The sequence below is a fragment of the Neolamprologus multifasciatus genome, chromosome 16 (assembly GCF_963576455.1).
Source record: "Neolamprologus multifasciatus chromosome 16, fNeoMul1.2, whole genome shotgun sequence".
NCBI lineage: Eukaryota > Metazoa > Chordata > Actinopteri > Cichliformes > Cichlidae > Neolamprologus > Neolamprologus multifasciatus.
The window spans coordinates 25153415-25175428 of NC_140454.1; the positions used below are offsets into that span (position 1 = coordinate 25153415).

At 40.2% G+C, this 22014-nt stretch overlaps 1 protein-coding gene and 1 long non-coding RNA gene across 2 annotated transcripts in view; both read right to left on the reverse strand.

Moving 5' to 3' along the window:
- The window catches only part of asic4a (acid-sensing (proton-gated) ion channel family member 4a), a 115077-nt gene that overhangs the window by 54443 nt on the left and 38620 nt on the right, over nucleotides 1-22014 (reverse strand). The gene's annotated exons all lie outside the window — the stretch shown is intronic.
- LOC146500919 (uncharacterized) overlaps nucleotides 1-22014 on the reverse strand; it is a 53244-nt gene that overhangs the window by 24798 nt on the left and 6432 nt on the right. Inside the window, exon 2 of the long non-coding RNA XR_014869698.1 lies at nucleotides 1-21446. This exon is cut by the window's left edge and continues 24798 nt beyond it. This is a non-coding gene — a long non-coding RNA (uncharacterized LOC146500919). The remainder of the gene's footprint in view (nucleotides 21447-22014) is intronic.

Below are 22014 nucleotides of genomic sequence, written 5' to 3' on the forward strand. Positions count from 1 at the left end.
GTTAAGTCTGATGTCACTAGCCGTGTCTGGGCCTAACCTCCGCTGCAGGTCCATATATCAAACGATCACTATGGCATTGCTGAGAGTTGAAAAACTGTCTAGTCTTTCATCTTTAACAAAATGATCAGCGTTCTGCTCTACCAGGTGTAACAATTGAGTTTAACATCCAGGCATCCATGAAAATGGAATTTATGACATTTAACGGAGTTAGAAGTTAGCAGGAAGTTAGCTCGCTAGCTTCTATCTAAACACAATATAGCATGTCCTGACTGCAGGGTTTTGGAAACAAATTAAAATGTACAGCTCTGTTATCACTTCCAACATAAATGAAGACAAAAAACTAAACAGCAGTGACCTTTGTAGGGTTACTGAAGTTTGGCTAGCTGGTATATAATGATTAGGGGTGGGTTTTTATAATCGATTTATCGATTATAATCGATTTATCGATTAAAATCGATTCTGGCTTGGATTACGTAAAATCGATTCATTAAATTCCTGAATCGATTTTTTAATATTAATTTATTTTGCCTGAAATGCCAGAATCTCAGGTGAAATCTCACAAAATTTCAACAACCACCAAACAGCTAAGACAGTAAATGAGAGCAGGAACACGGATTCTGCACAAAGACTTAAACACACAGCGCGACCCGCGGATCAGAATCAGTTAGATGTCGCCTTTCTCACAGTCGGGGCTGAAAGCCGACAGCTCGCTGATTCTGATCTGTCGGCGAGTCCGCGCTTTGTGTTCACGCCCTTTATGCGCCGATTCTAAAGCTGTTAGTTTGATGTCTCTCCAAATAATATTGACCGAACCAGCAGCAAAAGAAGATCCAAACTACGCTTCACATAAACATCGTCACGTATTCACTCTTACTTTTACTGTTTTGCTTCGACCATGATGCACAGCTCTCTCTCTCTCTGTACTGTTTTCTACATGCTTGCTTGTTACGCACAAGTCTATCGTTGTTTACAGCGCTGTCGGCCGACGTTTTTTTTCTTTTTCGTTTTATATACTTCCGAAAAGAAAACCTAATTTCTGCCGTTCAATACTGAACAAATTTAAACTTTTTAAAATTATGCAAAAGGCAAAACGCTTAGCCCTGTCTCTAATAAAACCGCAGTAACTTCAGAAGTGATGTTCATGTGTTCATTAATGGTTTTCTTTTGTTTTTGATGTACTGCAGAATATTTTTATAAAATCCCAGGCCAGGAAAATCGCCTTCATGTTTTTCTGTGTTTTATCTTCAGCTACTTTGACGCAAAGGCATCTGCTGTGACGCTCACACCTTTGATAAAATCTTGCATGTGTCAGCTTCCTTTTTATAGATACAAAAATATGTAAATGTACTGATCTGAATTATAATATATCTGACTGTCAAAATTTCCCAGATTCAAATCGAATCAAATCGAATTGTGGATCGAATTGATTCGGGACCTTGTGAATCGGAATTGAATCGATTCTAGAAATCAGTGACGATACCCAGCCCTAATAATGATGTGCTACATGACCGCTAGCGACACAGCTATGTTAGCATAATATAAACAAGCTAACTTTTTTCCCACTTGATAAAAGTTAACGTGAGTGTTCTCGGTGGTCAGGAACAAATGTAATCGCATGGCAGGATGCTGTAAAAGGACCAAACTTCAGCCAGGAGAACAACTGAGATAATCCATCCACAATACGAGGTTAGTCATTCATATACTGCTGCATGGGCTGGGCTGTAGTTACATCCTAAGGTTTTAAAAACTGAGCTTAAATAAATGATTAGAGGTAATAAAAGCTGAGGGAGGTCAACAGTGATCACTGACGGTTTTAGGAGCTTTTTGAGATTAAATAGAAGAAAATACATAACATTAAACATGTTAACAACACAAAAGCCATATTAAACGCAGACTACTTTAGGCCCGGAAGTAGCTGCGGCAGATGTCTACCCCTCGCTGAGCACACAGGTTTCTTCCTGTTAACAGGGAGTTCTTCCTTCCCACTGTTGCCAAGTGCTTCCTTACAGTGAGCTATTGTTGTCAACTGGAGCCATTTGAATAAAAGTGGCTTAAACTGAATGAAAATAAAAAGTTTTAAGCTGCAGCTTGGATAAGCACACACATTGTTTAGCTTTATAGCCAACCATCACATACTGACTTTGCTATAGTTGGCTATATTTGCACCACATCAGCCTCTGTACTGATGTGACATGCATGACGGGTTTAACACATTGCAGAGTCAACACACTGTCAGGCCTTATAGTTTTTCACTGCTCAGTGGGAGATTGTAAGCACACAAATCACTGACGATTGCTCAGGTAGAGCAATGGCTGCTGCAATAGCACTTTCTTCATCATCCTACATTCTTTTTTATTTTATTTTTTTTAACTTAGAAGAGTTTTTTTTTTTTTTTTTATCTAGAGCTTTATAATGAAAGCAAAGAAGTCCCCAGCTGTTCCAAGTAAAGAATAGCTTTTCTTTTCTTTTGTGGCTTTGAGTTCTAATGAGAGCACATTAATACATACCTGTTGGGAAGAAACACTCAGCAAATCAGTAAGCTTCTAAGCAGCCGTTTGAAGTGCCCCTGCCTCGTTCCCTTTGCTTCACATTTTAATGTGGGGAGATACTGTCTTCTAATGTGCTTGTAATATACTCTGTGTTCCTCATGATGACACAAATCAATAGATATACTAATCCGGGAGTATCCAGTGGGGCATTCTCTTATCCTGCTGGATTTTCACACACTAACTTAAAACTCTGTTGAGTGGTCTTTAGAGCAAGTTTCTTATTCCTGTCAGAAGCAAAAGGGATTATGTACGATACTTAAGGCTTCACCCACTTAGAGCAGAACTTTTTTTCACATAAGTCAAAAAGAGAAAGTGAAACAGAGACCAGTTTTATATTTGCTGACATTGTGGTATGTGATAAACAAACCTAAAAACAAACAAACACGGGTGGTGCAAAGATTGCCCTGTCAAACTGGCACATAAAAATGCCTTCTTCTTTGGTGGTTGACATTTTCAAAACTAAGTGGTGAAGATGGGTGAATTTCTTTAACAGTGAAAGTCAATACACAACAAGCCAATTGTGGCAAAGAAGGGAAGAAGACACGCCAAGTGTAGCGATGTCAGGTGGAGGAAGCGCCGACTGTACAGCTCCACGTTTTTCCCTGTACGAACTGATTAAAACAGCATCTGCTGCATCTGACTGTGGCAGGCTGCTGTGCAGTGGTGTTAAAATCACATTTCAGCCGTTTATTAGTGAGCAGTTGAAGCACACCTGAGCGGCGGCAGCAGCACACTGCAGCCAAGCAGTGAGCTCAGATTGTTTTAGAAGACTGTCTACTCCCTGTTTAATTACTGCGTAAAACATATGATACGCTAACCGGAGCGCAAGTGAGTTCTTAAAGTTCAAATCACTACTTCGCTCTAAGTTTAACATGCTGCTGTGTTTGCCATTGTGAGCAATCATTGTCTATTTACTTTAAGTGTCACCTACAATTCACAACGCTACTATTCTGGGTAACACCCTGCTTTTAACTGACTTGTGATTATACTTACAGAATATATTTGACTTTAATCCACTTCTGTGTTTGCTTCAGTGATCCTCTTACCAGAAGTTATTCCACATTAAAGCTGTTTAGAGTTGACATATTCCTGCCTGCGCCCTCCTTCCATCAGTCTGCAACTCCAATGTGGCTGTTTGTTGCTATTTTAAGAGTATCCGAAGAGGATAAAATGAGGCACCTGACTGATGGTAAATTATCCCCCCACCAATCCTTGAACCAAGCGTCAAAGCTTAGATTTATGACTCAACTTGCATTTAAGAGAGCTTGCAATCTGACATTGTCACAGAGTAAAGAGATGGCGTGTAATTGAATTGAAAAGCACAAAGCCAGTGTTGGATCACACTGGAAATTCCCAAAGCCTGCAGATTTGGAACCAAGTCACGACCCTGGTAGCCATAAGTGCCATCCAAGTCAAATCCCAGTTGCTTGCATGTGTCTCTCTCTGTCATGCGTAATCCAAAGTCCCCCATCAATCGTGGTGGTGGGTGACACGATCCCTGACAACTTTTCACATCAGTCTGGGGATTAGAGGCATGAGGTTTACGCTGGCCTTGCCAGAACCCAGGATAACATTTTTTGATTCAGCAATTTAAACTAATTTCAAGGCTGGCTCCGCAGCAATTTTCTGGATCAATGGAATGTCATAGCTCACTTGGTCACTAGCCCTCTTATCGCAGGTACCTAACACAGGGGGATGCTATGCTAATTGCCTGGTTTGGAGAGCTGGGGATCTACATTTCCTCCATCGTTCTGAGCCCAAACCAAAAAGAAGATCTGATATGACCGATGATAGTCATTGGCAGCCGAACAAAAGGCTAAAGGCACAAAAACTGTTAACATATCGAGTTATGAGCATTCTTTTATATTTTGAGTAAACATGCATTCATTATCATGACAAAATGTCCAGGAAAAACGCAGAGCATACCAACTATCTCATTTCCCTTTGAATAGCTCAACTTGGAACCCACAGGCTAACCTGGGACAAACAAAGAAAATGGATTAGATTAGAAAACACAATAACTCTTGTGTAAGAATAACAAAACTATTAGTATTTCAAATGTAGTTTTTATATAACTGGAGAAAAAGCCGTGGGCAAGGATAGTTGAGATGCACTGTCTTCTGAATTGATATTGGGTGAAGCAATACTGCGCCGTACACTTTATGTAAATATACACCATTCCATTTTAGTGGACTCGTTAAACATATACACTTTCTGATTGCTATCCAATAACCGTAAAGTTTGAGAACTGGACATGTTTTGTGAGAAGTGTGGCTGGAGCCCTGAACACTGGAGCATGAAATACATATCTGCAAATCGTTTCTGTAGTGTGGCTTCAGGGTGCCACTGCTGAGGACATTATCTGTTGGACTATTTATTGGTGCTTTCCTTACTCCTTTGAACATGATAACTCAAAAGCAATTGAATCTTCAAGTTGTTAAGTCTGGCTCAAAGAAAAGACGCTGACAGGAATTGACAAAATTGCTGTAATATTCGACATTTTCAGCAGATTCTTCCTTTTCTCCATATTCCTGCAGACATACTATTTCATGTCTGGCTTGGGACGAGACCAGAAAGCCTTTTTGGGGCAAAACAGTAATGTTTTTTTTCCCTGGCAAGGTCTGCTCCGTTTTCTTATGTTTCAATTGGCAAGGACAGAGCGAAGCCACATAGGGTTAAAAAGCAATTTCCCACATCATGACAACTGTACAAATGTATGGTGGCAAATGTTGGAGGAGAAAAGGAGGAGGTGGGGGGTAGATAAGGGGGTGAAAGACACCGTGGTGGCAGTGGTGGAGTAGAGAGGTTAATCCTGCTGTTTAATCTGTGAAGGTATGGGGGACCTTATCTCTGCTGCCTGCTGCCGTTGCGCTCTCCTTCAGCATCCAGCATTCCTGACTGTCTGACATCACTCAGTGCTAGGTGGTGGGGATTTGCTGGGGTGAAGGGGGAGAGGGAGCACGAGCTAACTGCAGCAACATTAAGAGCCAGCGCTACCACAAGCACACGCCGTACCTCCCACCCTCCCTGTCGTGCGGCTTTATGACGACCACAGAGAGCCCGATGCCGCCAGTTCTGCTCCTGTGGGACTGAGCGCCGACAAGCCTCGTTTTCACATTTATTTGGTGAAACTGCAATAAGGGGAAAAGTCGTCGAAGAAACATTGGAACTCGCTGGCCTGTTATCTGACAGCACTGCTGGCAAACCAAACAGCTGTCAGCTACCCTCAGGCAGCAAAGCAACCAAAAATATCCCACATGGGCTTGTATTTTAGCTAACTCAAACATGGATATTCATGTTTGACCAAAAGCATCTCACCACAATTAATCTCAGCTACTACTTCAGGTCTGCCGCAAGCTCATCTCCACAACAAAACATCACGAAACAACTGACCTGCCTTCAGGAAGAGTGAAAGGAACTCAGATCTCAAAATCTTTTGACGATAGTTTCCACTTGACCTAAAAACCACCATTTCGGCTTCAGCAGACTTTTCTGGAGGGCTCCAAATAATAACAGGATCCTGGATGGCTGCAAATTGAGAGTGACCTTATATTGTTTGCCTGTTTGGAAAAAATTACCAACAAGTAACCCTGCAGCTCTTTACATTCAGCTCATAGATAATTAATTTGTGGGAAAACTAAACTGTTGAGTTTCTTTCTTTGTTTTTTCTTTTGCATTCCAAAGACCTACTCGATTGGGATCTCTGGCAATTAGTAATAAATGTGCATGTCGTCTGTAATCTCGTGTGACTCTGCCATCTACGCAACTTGTTAGTAAAAATCCCACAACAGCTTTTTTCCTGTGTCTTTCCAACATGAGCTATGGGGGCTGCGTTGGCATTTATAAATGAAAGTTTGGACAGCATTTTGGGTGCAAATTCAGGAGTGTGCAGATCCATCTCAGAATCTCAAATCTCAAAAGATGATGAGATGGATAAGATCCATTGTAGCACAGGGTGTTTCAACTGGCTCAACTTATTATCTTGCGGTCTATTTATAATGATTTTAGGTCTGTGGCAGGCGACCGTAGATGTAAATAAATTCAACTGGGTTCTCGCTTGTGAGTGCAGGACACAAACTGTGACGGTTTCCAAATCACTTCAAGTCTCCTGGTGATGCGAATCCTTTGCCAACAGGGCTTCAAAGACTTCTTAGCACTAACCATTAAAATTTCTTCACAATTTTCTGATGCTTGTATGAGCATTGCAAGACTAATGCCAGAATATTTCTGTCATGCCATTTGTTGTGATTGAGAAAAGTATTTTCTGTTTTTTTCTTGTCAATTTAAGGTGAATATTATGATATTGTACAACTCATTTCTGCAATCATTTTTCTTGTTACCAGTGATATGACTTAATAGAAGGTAGAGAAGGTGGTTAAATGGGCAGCTTCTGACACAGTCCAATTTTGAGACTCAATTTGTGACTTCTATCTTCTTCTATCTGCAGGAAATATTGGCAGAAAAAAAGTCCTGTTTTGGACATTTGGACCTAATTAAAATGGCCTGGCACTTACCCTTTTCAAATGGTATATCCATGCAGAAAATGGGCGACCCTTAGCTATGATACTGAAAGAAACAAACAGACCAACAAAACAAATCTACGTCCAAGGCCTCAGGCAACAAAAACAATTACCAGAAAATCCATTAATACGTAGACAGCTTGCTATTCTTTTAATGACTCTATTAATGATAACATTTCATTGACTGGCCTTGGTCCCGGCTTTGTTGCTGTTTTTTTTCCCCCTGTAAAATGGTAGAAAACATTGTTTTGGCAGAAACTGTGCTTACAGACGAAACTGCAATTAAAACAGAAGTTGTGCATCAAAATGTCTGGGATTTGGGAAAGCTGAAGCCGGTACCGGTTTTGTTTACACTGATGACTTGTCTGTGTTATCTAAATGCCAGAATCAAGAGAACTGAGTTCTGAGCACAGAGTCATCTCCAAAAACAAGAAGAAGAAAGCTGGAAAGATTAAAAACACTTTAAGGCAAAGACTGCAGAAAAATTAAAACACAGGCCATTCAGATACTCTAATGCAACAGAGATAAAAGTATTTACACAGCTGCGATGCATCATAGGAGGGAAACTGAGAAGGACGAATAGGGTGTTCACATCATGGGACATTGAAACCAGTGGTAGCTTGTGTCTGATATTCTACCAGTTCGATCGCCCAATTCTATTTCTTAATGTTTATTCAAACTTGTCTCCAAAAGATTGCATTTGCATACAACTGAACTTTATTCTGAATTACATTTCATGTGAAATTCAACTCCAAAGAGCTCCTCATTCTGCTGAAATCTGCATAGGGAGAAAAAATGTCATGGTGGCTGCACAAAAGACAAGAAGTCCTCTGTGATGGGTATTAGATGGGTATTAATTGACATTAATACAGAACATTACAACCGTCTGCCTGTTCTTGGTTACCCTGCACATCCCCACTGCATGATCGGTTGCCTTAAAACAGTGGTTCCCAAACTTTTTTTGCTGGGCCCCACTTTGTTTTACATGAAAAATGTTCGCCCCCCCCCCCGGGCGCACACGCATGCACACACAAACACATCCTCCAACCCCACACACCCATATTTTGCTCCATTGCGGTTTATTTCACACCTCAAACATTTTGTAAACAATTAAGCAAATACAAGTAATCTGCAATAAATTACAGGTAGCAATGAAATAAACTACTATTACGCTACGTCCGCACCTACACGGGTATTTTTGAAAACGCAGCTGTTTCGTCCACACGTAAATGGTGTTTCGAATCCCCGAAAACTGAGATTTCTTTTAAAACTCATTTTTTACGTGTGGACGAGGAATACAGAGTTCGTCACACAACGTCAACGGTATGTGACTTTTTTCACGTCACGCTTTGCGCCACGTTATTGTTTACGTGAGATGAATTGCAGAATGGCAGATAGAGACAAAATACTGTTAATCTGACTATCTTCAGGTTTTACACGCTTACATATACACACGCAGTTACTGTCCCTCCATTTAGAAAGGCAGAGGCATCACGGTGTGATTATTTTACATGTAGTTGTTTTTTTCCTGTGTAATAATATTCAACATTGCTATCAATACATTTTTCAAAAATGCCTCTCTGTGCAAAATGGGTTTAAAAACATAAACAGCTGTGGGATCCTGTTTGTCCGTGATTTGAACCGGGGAACAAATCGTGGCAGGATCAGCCTGATGTTATTTGTATTCCGCTGTAACTTTACTGTATAAAGAGCTAACATCTCCAAAATGTCAGGAGTAGTTAGTCATTACAACAAGTGTTTGTGAACTAAAAATCAAGAATGTGGGATGTTGTTTGTCCGTGATTTGGAGAGCCCAGCACATGTTCCCCACGAAGGGAAAAGCAATTATGCAGGGGAGACCTACCTTGGCACTTGTGCAGGTGAAAGCAAAGGGAAGATATGCTTCACCATATTTTCTAGTCTTTGGCTTAGAATGAAGTTGGTTTGGAAACATATTCAGCCATGCTTCATCTCCTGCTTTGTGTTTGTGTGGGCGCCCCGTGCTAGCAGTGTCCAAGCCTTGTTTGTTTTTTTCCCTTTTCACATCGCGCCCCCCCTGCAATGTCTCTGCGCCCCCCCTAGGGGGTGGGCCCCACACTTTGGGAAGGTCTGCCTTAAAAGGAGCAATAGTAGGAGAACAAGAACAAAAGTAGTAATTTTAGCAATTTGTGGAGGATGAGTTGTTGGACCTTATTTTGTTAGGCAGCAAGCCATTTCCCCTTCATCCTTTCTGTTTCATTAATGAAGTGCATCTCCTGCAACCCAAAATTCTTAATGTCTTTCTTGGTAAAGTGCAGATTAGATGAATTCAAAATGACCACTAACAACCAGCAGTGCAATCTAAAGAAATGCATGATGTAGCAGTGAAGAGATTTGCTTTTAGAGTGCTAAACCATTTTTCAGCACCCTCTTTGTAATAAAAACTGTTTTGTGTTCGCATATTATAAAGTAAAAATAAAAAAATAACTTGAATTAAATAATCTAAGTTGAATTACATAATCACTTCTATAGTCACTTTGCAGATAAATCAATTAACTTTACTGAGCGCACTTAACAGTGCACACTATTATACAGACATGCCGACAAATTTGGGATGATTTTTTTTTTTTTAATTGAGGCAAGACTATTTCTTCCTCTGTAGTAAGTCCCGGCTTGCAGTGTTAATGCACAGTTGATGGCTAATGACAGGTGTATTAAGTGATCATGGGATTTTAATGGCCACTTATCCCTGACTGTCAGAGGCAGAGTCCACAGAGAGTTGCTGGGAGCTGCAGAAACTGTCTGTCTTGCAAATGGGTGGCTTTCTGTTCTTTCCGCTGTTTCTGTTTGACTTCATTCTCTTTGTCCAGTGGAACAATGTCCTCATTTAATGACAAAGAATATCTAAAGAACATGAAGCCACTACATAATTTTTTCTATCAAAGTGGTCTCAAGAAGCCTGACGTTCACTCTTTCATGGCCTGTCAATGAGAGAGGACTGAAGAGTCACACTGACATGCTTTCAGCATGCGGTCAAGCAAAACGCACATTAAGCTAATGAAATGCATTAATGCCCCTTTTTGTTTTTTGTTCTTATCAGGAGTTATCTCCTTCACAGTAATCTACTGATAAGAGCTGTATTCAATAATTATGAATGACTGCAAATATAACAAGACATCACTGTATTTACATTTAAATAACTTAAGGTTTTATCTAAGCAAAGCAAAACATTGCGGTTATATGTATGAGACTCGCTGCATCCTCTTATAATACTTCTGCTTGAGAATACAAATAGAAATGGTGCCTTTAGGAAATGTATATTTGAAAAATAAATAGGTGGAAATAGGCATTAAGCCTGAGCTTGGTCTCGGCTGATTCTGTGTCATTTATTTGTCAAGAAAGACCAAACGAGTGTTTGCATCGCATGCATGCAGATTATTGATTTTATATGGCACAAACGTGAAGGAAGCAAGAGATAAGATGTTTTATTTTTGTGTTTTGACATAGCAAGAATGTTGTTTGTTCTAAAATAATGAGAAAGTGGGATGAGGAGGCTGGCAGCTCACCTTTGAACTGTGTATCATGGAGCAAAGAAGCAGAAATGCATTTTCTCTCTACCTTTCCTTCGGCAAAGAACATTTCTCACAGTGAATCTCATGGGGGACCATCTAAAACACATCCAACACCCACATAACGTCAATTTGGGATCTGTATTTTAACTAGTACTATCATAGACTAACATTTTAGGGATTCTCGCCTAATGTTTTTCCTCCTTCCCGATGGTTATTTACCTGTTATTAACCCGGGGCACTGGTCCTCCATGTCTCTTGGTTGGAATTCCCTATGGTAATATTTAAAGCTGGGACTTGACTTTAATGGTGTTTGGATGAAGGTGGCCTAAAGGTCACCAAGCTCCTGCCTTTGCAAAACATTATACAGTGCCAGCAATATTCACGTGATCAATGGGTTTCTCCCAGTAACTTCCGACATCTCATCAAGTCACATTTGAAATGCCACTGATATCATTGATTTCCATTAACACAGTTCACATCCCGTGGGTGAGGCAATAATCAGTCTGCTTAGGATAGATACCAGTGCTTTTAGACATGAGTAAGCATACTGTGTCATGGTGACCTTCAGTGCTCCCTTCTTATAGGAGTCATACTACACATTACAAAAAAGCCAATAAATGTAATTTATTTCTTTGAAAAAATATTTCCCCTTGTTTTTACCCATATCTTGTAGTATATTAGGCACTACAAATGCTACAGTAGGTGCCATTAATGCACCTTTAACCTGTTGTTCCATCTCGATTAAGAACAAAAAAGAAGAAGAGCCCGTTACTGTCACTGTTAAATCAAATACTGCAAACCTGTAATAATTTAATATTGATATGTTAATTAGTGACACTTAAATTGCAATAGACCAATGACCTGTCCATGGTGTACAATGCCTCTGTGGCAGCTGCACCCCTCAGCTAGATAAGTGGTGGTCTATAGACATGTAGGCTATATATTTTTGCTCATTTGTTTATATGTGTTTTTTCCCCCATCATCCTCTACTATAGTTGTTTTCTGCTGTTGCAGCAGACCTATCTCTCTTTGTGTTGGTGTATGTATTTGTTTTTGTGAATCAAAGCCAGACTTTATGTTGATAAATGCATCAGGGCCATTTTTAGGGGATGGCTGTGACTCCAGAGGCAGACTGGGTCACCCACCCATGGGAAGGTCGGCTCAATCTCTGACTCTTCCAGTCTGCATGTCCTTGGGAAAGATACTGAACTCCTAAATGCATCCAGAAGTGTGTGCATCAAAGTTAGAAATCGCTAAAAGGTGTTGAATAAAGATCTGATTGAATGTGTGACTGATTCTTGTGAAAAGTGCTTTGAGTCAGAGTAGAAAAGGACTATATCAATATACATTCATTTGTTCAGAAGAGGCTGGAATTTCTGTCATGAAGCAAAAGGTCAGAAAAATCCTATTGTATACATTTCTACATTATGTTTTTGAAATAATTTAAATAATCATATAATTAATATATTTTTAAAAATTACAGTCACAGTCACAGCAACTACTAGCTATAAAACTACTATAAACAATGATAAAAATATAGATAAATCCTAAATTGTTTTGACATACTTCTAAATATATTAGTAAGAGTTCTCTTTAGAACCCCAAAAGTATGACATTCACACAGTAAAATTCTGGGGCTTTTATTGTGAAAGGTAAGACCAAGAAGAACTATATTTTGTATGTATGTCTAGAACAAATCAGGTTTCAGGTAAATAATTCCACTGAAATGTGTGGGGTGTGGTGAAATAATGCTGTAGAAACAACAGAGAAAGAAACTGAACATAAGCTCCACTACTAAACCTGACAGGTAAAGCTGCATAAGCAACTGTGCACAGTCATTTGAGTGCTTTTGGGAGGGGCGGTGGGGGTGGAGGGGTGAAACATGTGTTTGTTTCCCACAGTGACATTCATTCACACCTTTCCACATACCTGAGTAGCTGAGTAGCAGCTCTGTAGGGACACTCTTGCTGCGACAGTGAAAAACCTAAGCTCCATTTGAAAAGAAGAGACGATCGGTTGGTTCCCTGTAGGACAGCGGAGGGAACCGGAGAGCTGGGCCTCTTCTGGCACACAGCACTAAGAGCCGTTCGATGGTCGAGGAGACATACTCGATGTCATGTTGGATCACATCACACATGCTGGGAGTAAGGTCAGCACTGAAAAGCACGGAAGAACTGCACAGCTATAAGGATGGAGCTGACTTGAAATGGGGGATTGTTAGAAAACCACAGCAGCTTCCCAAAATAATATATATATGTACTCAAAAAGGGAAATTCTTCACTTTCACGGCTCAGTTAACAATACACAAATTTTGCAAATACAAAAAATACAGTCAAACATTGCTATTTCTCGCAATTATCGTGATTGCAAGACAAAACAGGGCTATTCTGGACCAAAGGTTATAAAATTATTTTAGTAGTATAGGACTGACTCATTACTGGGTATTAGTAATCCAAATTTGTAATTTTTGGTTAAAAATACAAAAAAAATAAGCACAACAAATTTTTGGTAATTCGTTACAAGTACCCTGTCACCCCCCTCCCCCCAATTTCTTTACTTAAATATACAAAAAAAAGAAGAAATAAAAGAAAAGAAACATGCAAAGGATAACACAGTTTGACTGGCATAGTAATATTTTATTACTATGCCAGCCTTTTAGTATAAAGGCAGCCAATATCCAAAGAAGAGCTTTAAATGTCCTTCAGGAAGCCTGGAGAAGAGAGTTCAGGCTGTGTGGAGCCTAAAGGAGACCCTACTAAAAACTAACTTTCAAGCTTAACATTCAATACATTCAAGCAAACAGTTTTTACCTTATAAACCATAACTTGCTGCACGTGTTTCTGATTTTTTACAGTTTCATATAAAGAAATGAGGGGCAACTCAAACAGTTTTTACAGTACTGTACATGAGGTATATGAGGCCTTTGAAAAGATTTCAGGAAACATTTCTAATGATTTTCAGGCCTGAAACGTCCCCGAACAAACTAAACAGGATGCAAAATAATAACGATTAAATGTAAATGTGCCAAATATTTATTGGCCCAACTACATCAATTATAACCCAAGAAAAACCTTGACCCTTGACCCCTACATTAAGAAGTCCTGTGGCGCTTTTATGCTGTGGGGAGACATTTTGCTGGCATTCGTCCCCTTCGAGTGAAAGGGTCACTGCAAATCAATACAGAGTTGTTCTGAGTGATCACCTTTACTCTATGATGAAAAAATTTCTATTCTGATAGCAGGGGCCTCGTCTAGGATGTCAGTGCCCCCATCCACGGGGCACACAGGTCGCTGAAAGATTTGATGAGGATGATAATGGTGTTAGTCATATGCTGTGGCCTTCACAGTCACCAGATCTCAGTCTACTAAACACCTGTGAGACTTAAGTAGAGCTTCAGAGATGCGTACGATCAATACCAGATCATGCTGGGGCACGGCATGGGGAAAATCAACACTTTCTGTAGCTTTTTCGTGAAAGTTTTAAATACAACACTTTTTGCAGCTTTATCTTTTTCAGCAGAAATATGTCCTGTTAATGTAAACCACAAAACTGCTAAATCAACAAAAAATCCTAGCATGGTGCTTTCGTCTCACCTGGTTTGCTCCTCTGACCGCTTGTGTGATGATCATGGCTCTGAGCTGTCAAGATCAAACAAAGAGCTATACGTGCCTCACTTTCCAAGAGCATTACTGGGAATGCTTTTGTCAGCAACATGAGCACCTTCACTAAATGTCAGCTAACAAGGCTAAAGGAAAAAGCAATGCTTGCACACACAAGCTCATTAAGACGTGCTATGATCTCCCTGGCCTCCAGCAGTATCACTAGGTAGTTGTAAAGAAAATTTAGCTGGGGAGAAAGTCAATGAAGTGATGATGAAAACGAGCCCCTAGATGCAGCCGATTGATTTTTTTCAGTGAAAAATGGGAGGTGCGTGGGGAGTACTTGTCGGCACTACACGAATCGCAGAAGGAATGGGGAATCGTTTTCACTACGTATTCTCATGCTACCTGAATTTATCATGGAGAATGAGGGGAAACTGTAAGCTTTGAGATTTCAGGAGCAGAAGTGGTTTGACCTTGACTGAAAAATCTGAACCAGTCACAGATTAGAAAACACACTCAGAGAGGCAATTCTTGCTGGATAAATAGAACGCAAAAAAAGGGAAAAAGCCAGAAAATCATTTTTGGAGAGGTAAATGTGTTTAAAGTGAGACGATGATTTAGCCGACAGCTTCAGAGCTGAGAAGAAAAAACAAATCGATATAGAGAGTGCGGCACGAGCAAGGGTTAACTGATGCCCGAGTAAATACAGCACACAAACAGCACTTATGTGATGTCTGCCTCAACTGTCATAAGACTGGTAATATCAGGACGAAAAGTTGAAAGGGGCCACGTTCCAGCAATGTGCCGCTGATTCAGGTGCTTCTGAGAGGAAGGATAAAAAACTTCACAGGGAGAATAAGGAGTGGAGGGCATTCATTGATTTCTGGTTCTGCTAGTTTTGGCTACACTTCTGGGTATTCATTATACACAAAATGCTAAAAAAAAAATGTATAAAGAAAACATTAACTTTAAACAATTTCTCACTGTTTGAGCTTTAATTGAGCTCCTGCTCTGCTAGCAGCAGGGCCCGGAGAGGGACAAATACTGAGTGTGTTGCGTAATACTGCTTCATTTCCCATCAGCACACTACACACAACTCTCGATACAAGACATAAAAAAGGTGCATTAAGCTATTTGGAATTCCTCCGCCAGAAAGTGGAATGCAGATTTTAAAATCATTGCCTTAACGCATCTCCATTTTGTTCCTACGCCTCAAGGTAAGAGAAGATTTCTGTTGACAAATTCAAATCCAAGCCTCAATGGACCCTGATGACATCACTATTACGTCATTATACAATAGTCATGTTTTCAACCTTTAGATTCAGGAAAGGATGGAAGCTTTTTTCTGCCATTGGAAAAAAACAATAATAAAATTGCCATGCATATCTTGAAATTTTAGTTACTTTCTAACTACAATCAGGAATCAACGTGAATGACGTCATCCTTGTTACCCAGAAGCAGACTGCACAGGAACAGGAGCACGCAAAATCAGGTAGAGATGGCATCAGTGAGATACCAATGTACAGTGAACATGAACAAATTGCTGTTGTCCAGATAATGCCACACGATCCACCTAGTTACAAGGATGCCATCATTTGTAAAACCACGCTGAACGTGCTCAGCAGTTTTAAATCATGGCCGGCAGCTGTCGCACTGGGAGCTGATGTCTTCTGCCTTCTGCTTTCGGGTAACAAGGAAATAAAGTACCTTCACAGAGATTCCTAATTGGCAGAGTTAACTCGAAATTCTGACTTATTAACTTGAAATTTCAAGTTATGGATGGCATTTTTTTCTCTTCAGTGGCAGAAACAAGCTTCCATAAAATATGTCATAGCACTGTTTTCACAAGCTGACTTGTACTGCTTGTGGTGAGTTAAATAAACATCTTTAAAAGACTGAAGTGTCTGGAACATTTGGGCTCTCAGACTGTTGGCAGCCTGGGGCTTTAAGAGAGCAACAGGTGCCAAAATCTACTTTCCAAACTGACAAGACATTTCTAAGACGTCCAGTGTCCAAAAGGTCGTAAGTCCCAGTGAGCATCATGTCACATTTTACACATTTACTGCTTGTCAGGCTGTAAAATCATCAAAATGATCAGCATGTTTTGAGCTGCCAGTCAGCTACATAACTGAGTGAAAAGATTAAATGCAACGCAACACATAGAAAGCGTCTCTAATGGCAGCGTCTACGAGCATCTTTCCAGCTGTTTCTTTCACTTGAGTGGGAGATGAGAAGGAGGAGGGGGAGTGGGAAGCGATGAGGAGGAGTGGTGGGGGATGAACAGATGAACTGATGGCCTTTTGCTGTGTTTTACAGGACTACAGCCTGGCCAGGATTGTTCTCCGCTTCCCAGAAGACATCAGTCAGATTCTGGAGGCTAATGTTAATTAGAGCCTGTCAGCAGAACAGCCTTTAAAGAAAGGGTCAGAGAAAAGGTCAGTGTGCAACTTTATAATTATTTAACATGTTGAAACCAGAGCTTGTTTTTTTTCCCCCACAGGAATAAGACACCAGTATGATCTGATACAACAGAAGCTTCACCACCACTGACTGCTGATAAAGCTCCGCGATTCATTATCTGAATCTGAAGAGGCTGAGAAAATGTTGTTGACTGACTTGACTCATGCAGCCATAGTGATTGATGTCTTTTCAGTGAGAGTAAAACATTAGCTGTATACCGATACACGATGGGATTCATCATTTATTATTCCACTGATGGAAAGTTATTATTCATTTTATTATCCTTAAGAGAAAAACAACAGCATTTATCACTCGTTCAGAAGCCCCGATATAACCTGCCTCCAGCTGCCATTTGAAGCATGACCCTTGGCAGTTTGGACCAAAGGCATTTTCAAAGCGTCACAAATACTTGTAGAGGTCAGGAGGGTAAAACCCAGAGAGAAGATCAAAGATAGTAGACAAAAGTGGTAATCTACCACTTTTGTTGCTCTAAGCAAACCCTGTGAACAGCTCTATCCCAAAATAGCAAACTCACCCCACTTCATCTAAGTGTAAACATGGCAAGTTGTGGTTTTACAGCATGCTATTAGCAAGTGCTTAAAGTTTCTTGTCATCAGCTGAAGCCATAAACCAAACTTGCCCACCATGTTCCTTATGTTAGACCACTACGACTTTAGTGGTCAGAAAATATCAGCTGCAAATGCTACACTTAAAGGTGCAGAGAGAAGCAATATAAGCAACATACAACGTAAAAAAACATCAGAACTGAAAGTAAAGACCACCTGGAAATAACAGGTGGGGAACTTAAACAAGATGAAGCCCTGTGATTAGCGGCAGGCTGAGAACCGGCAGGTTCATCTCCTCTATCTGAGATCACTGCTTTTGTGAATGATCCTAAACTATCATCAGTATAAATCAGCAATAAATAACATGACTCAGTGTTACTGTTAACCCTGAACCATGAAACAATTACCAAAACATGTAAAATGTTAACATATATAATAGTAATTAATAATTAAAAATACATTTATGGCTTTTTAGTTTCTATCATATTTGCCAAGTCCAACATTTTTTACTATGTATTGCTAAAATAAAAAATAATTAAAAAAAAAAAAAAAAATCACACTGATAATGTTTCAAAAACTATGACACGCTAGGCATTAAGGGGTTAAGTGTTTCTCCTGTTCTATATTTTATGGTTACTCGGGTTGAAAACCAACAGTCATATATCAGATGCATCCTGCGCTGTGTTCGGCTGCTGCTATCGCCCGTTTCAAAGCTGTGAAAAGTTTAACTCGGGACCTGCGCGCTTTGTGCTGCCAGTGGATATTTCACCCAAAGTCGCTTGAGGTCACCAAATGTCATTAACTTTCAGTGGTCTCTGGTTGCCACATTGCTGGTGGTCACTTCCTTTATTGGGTGAGCAAGATGCCTCTTTGGTGGCCCCTAGCTAAAAACAAGCTCAGAGTCTTCTTGCAGCTCCTCAATCCCTATATAAGCCCCTCCCACCATACCAGCATGGACATAATAAACATCGGCTGTTTTCAGTCCCGGCAAGATGTCGTTTTCACTGTTAAGCATTGCGCCAATGACCCAATAAATGTAATCAAACCTTAAATACAAGCTCACAAAACTGATGCTACATTGAGACTGACAAGTGACAGAAACAGAAACATTTACTCTCAGAAGCAAAGGGTTGTTTTTTTAAATGTCTATCCATATGGCTTAAAAAAGATTATTTAATAATAGCCAGATGAATCGGTAAATTACTGCCATCATTTGTTGTGTTGTTTTCTTGCGTTGCAGCCTGGACATCGATCGGCCGAACAGAAAATTAGTACGACAGGATTTCCTAGAATCAGTCCCGTAACATCAGAGGCATTCAGAGGAATTCAGCTTTGTTTCACTGATGTCTCTGTTGTGGTCTGAGCCGATGGCAACATTACTCGGAAGCTGTTAACCCACAATACATCAGGTGACACCTGCCTGTCCTGTGCTGACCTTCCTATTTTGTTCTCGACCCTCTCCTGTCCATCCTCCCTGGCCGTGTCAGACAGAAATCTCCCAGGGCCAAACCGTGCCATGTCCGCTCACCACTTCCACCCCGTCAACCAGCAAACATCTTCAGATTGGATTGCCTGACACCCCCTCCCCCAACGGCTAAATAGATTTCCCCCCCTCCCCCTCGGCAGACAGGTGGAGACAGGTAGAAATGTGCGTCTGTCTCTGCTGGACATTCATCACACCTGCTTCCCAATGCAGCAGAGATAATACAGCATTAGAGTCCTCACCTTCATCATGCTGACATTTGTTACGCCTCGGCAGAGCCGCTGTTTGAGCCAGCACATGTTTCAACATCACATCTTTAATCTGTGTAAACAAGTCAAAGGCCAGCGTGGCTTAGGAGGCAGAGGATGGAGAAACATTATTCAGGCTGAAGCGCGTAGCACGCCGGGTGAACCCTGACGGAGATTAGAGTGTATAGTCGTGTCACGAGGAGTCAAGACAGTCACGTCCTATGTGTGCTCAAGTGAATGTGGCTCCAGCAGGTGTTTTCTCCGTGACACCCGAGTGAAGAATCCTTGCTCAAATTCCTGTGTGCGTTTCCAATCCTGGGCTGTATATCACAGAGCAGAGGGTGACGTCTGAAATTGACATTTTTAATCTGCAGTGCCTCTCCCAGTGATGTGATCTACTGTACTGTCGACAATAACTGAGAGGTAGGGGAGACATTAATCTAAAGAAAACACATTTAGTTCCCGTCATAAAACTTTTTTTCTTTGTCCAATATATGTAAGTGATAAAAAAAACAAAAAAACACAAGATAATTCACTGCTTCTATGAAAAACATGCCAATCGAATGAGATTTTAGCATGTCAAACACACGCCACAATAGATTTATAAAGAGGAAGCCATAAACATGTCACAGCTTTTACATGCAAACGGATTTAATTGGTCACAGAAAGTGTAACAAATCATTCAAGGCTCTGGATGCAAGAGAAATATGGACAACACATTCTTCATCACACTGGCGGCTTCCATCTCTGTAATGTCTGTTGCCAGCTATTGTGAGCATTTGTCTATGATGACTAATGCCATGGATGTTGATAACAGGCATCATAACAAGCCATGATGCATGGGGACTATTATGCTCTATTATTACATTTGTTCTTTAGTCCATTTGTATTTCTTTTGCTCTGCATTTGACATTTTCTTACAAGATGATGGGCTGATTATTGTTCTCAAAAGTCTCAAGTCAAAGCTGCAATTACGCACACAGTCAAAATGCCACAAAGAGCTGCTTCATTGGCAGAGTGGTTTCAACCTGCGCTTCGTCCGTCCCAAATAGTGCCACGTTGTCTCTGTGTGACATTTTGCTTCCTAAAACAGAAAACCAGGCAGCAGCAGGTAAAAAATAAAACACACAGAATCGCATGTGTGCTCAAAATGAAAGTCTCCAGCTGCACCAGATCAGTCGGAGCCCTGCTGAGAGTTAACATATCTACGCAAAAACACTCACAATTTTTCACTGACCAGAGATAGAATGTGCATCTTTCACTGAGCAGGACGGTGAGATGAGAACATCAGTCAGAGCAGAGTTTCTATTTGAGGTTGTCAATTTGTACAAAGTAAATAACAGGCTCACACACCGCTAGCTCCAGCGTTTAATGTGCTGCGGCTTCGACTGAAGCCGGATCCTTCCCGCCGCTGAACATGTAATCATTTCAAACAATCACGAAACAGTGACCTTTATTAAAAGACTCACAAACACATTTTATTGTCGGATAAAACGAACCTTTAAAAAAAAAAAATGGTATTTTGAAATTCATATGGTGTATTGAACCAGGAATTCTCTGTGGACTCAAATACCTTTGTCACATATTGGACAGATTTCAATGAAATTTTCCTTCAGCTTTCTGCGCTGCATTCAATTTGTGTTGAAAAACAAAGTTTTACTCACATGGAAGGCTGTATGAGCCTGTTCTCCTTCTCAGTAGCTGGAGTTGATCTCTGAAAAAAAATCTGCACAGTGTGCAGTTGTTATTTAAAGCATCAATCCGGTCGTTAAGTGATGATGTGATGAATCCTACTTCCGGGCCTAAAGTAGTCTGCGTTTAATATGGCTTTTGTGTTGTTAACATGTTTAATGTTTCATATTCTCTTCTATTTAATCTCAAAAAGCTCCTAAAACAGTCAGTGATCACTGTTGACCTCCCTCGGCTTTTATTTTTATTACCGCTAATCATTTATTTAAGCTCAGTTTTTAAAACCTTAGGATGTAACTACAGCCCAGCCAGTGCAGCAGTATATGAATGACTAACCTCGTATTGTGGCTGGATTATCTCAGTTGTTCTCCTGGCTGAAGTTTGGTCCTTTTACAGCATCCTGCCATGCGATTACATTTGTTCCTGACCACCAAGAATACTCACGTTAACTTTTATCGAGTGGAAAAAAGTTAGCTTGTTTATATTATGCTAACATAGCTGTGTCGCTAGTGGTCACGTAGCACATCATTATATACCAGCTAGCCAAACTTCAGTAACCCTACAAACGTCACTGCTGTTTAGTTTTCTGTCTTCATTTATGTTGGAAGTGATAACAGAGCTGTACGTTTTAATTTGTTTCCAAAACCCCGCAGTCAGGACATGCTATATTGTATTTAGATAGAAGCTAGCGAGCTAACTTCCTGCTAACTTCTAACTCCGTTAAATGTCATAAATTCCATTTTCATGGATGCCTGGATGTTAAACTCAATTGTTACACCTGGTTAGGGTTGCCAACTCCCTGAGAAATAAATAAGGGACACCTCGTGGCCAGGGCCGGGCGACCCAGTTGTCTTCACCCTTCCCAGTGTGGTGAATTTTTTAGCTCTTTTTTTGTGTGTGAAATTATTTTTTTTAACCATTTGACTTGAATTTGATTTAAGTAGATGCGTATCCTTTGTGATATCAACACATGGGAAACAAAAATCATTTAGCCATTTATTTTTAGCTCAAAATGACAACATTAACACAATAAAACAGGTCTCTTTCTTAAACAGAAGCCTGTCATGCTTAACTTTTGATAATAAAAGTAAATCTTTCTTTAAAAGAACTCTGTCCTGCTTAACTTAAAATTATATAAATTAATAGAAAATAATAGAAAGAAAAATATTCTTGTAACAGTGCACATTTAGTGCATTTAGTGCAATTGGCTTCAGCAGAGGCATTATTTCAGCTTTTGCTCCCGTTTGTAAACCCACTTGTTCCCATGATTACGCATCATAACTCATCATCATTATTCATCTATGTATTACTTTTATGTATTACTCATCTATTTGTTGTAATCATCT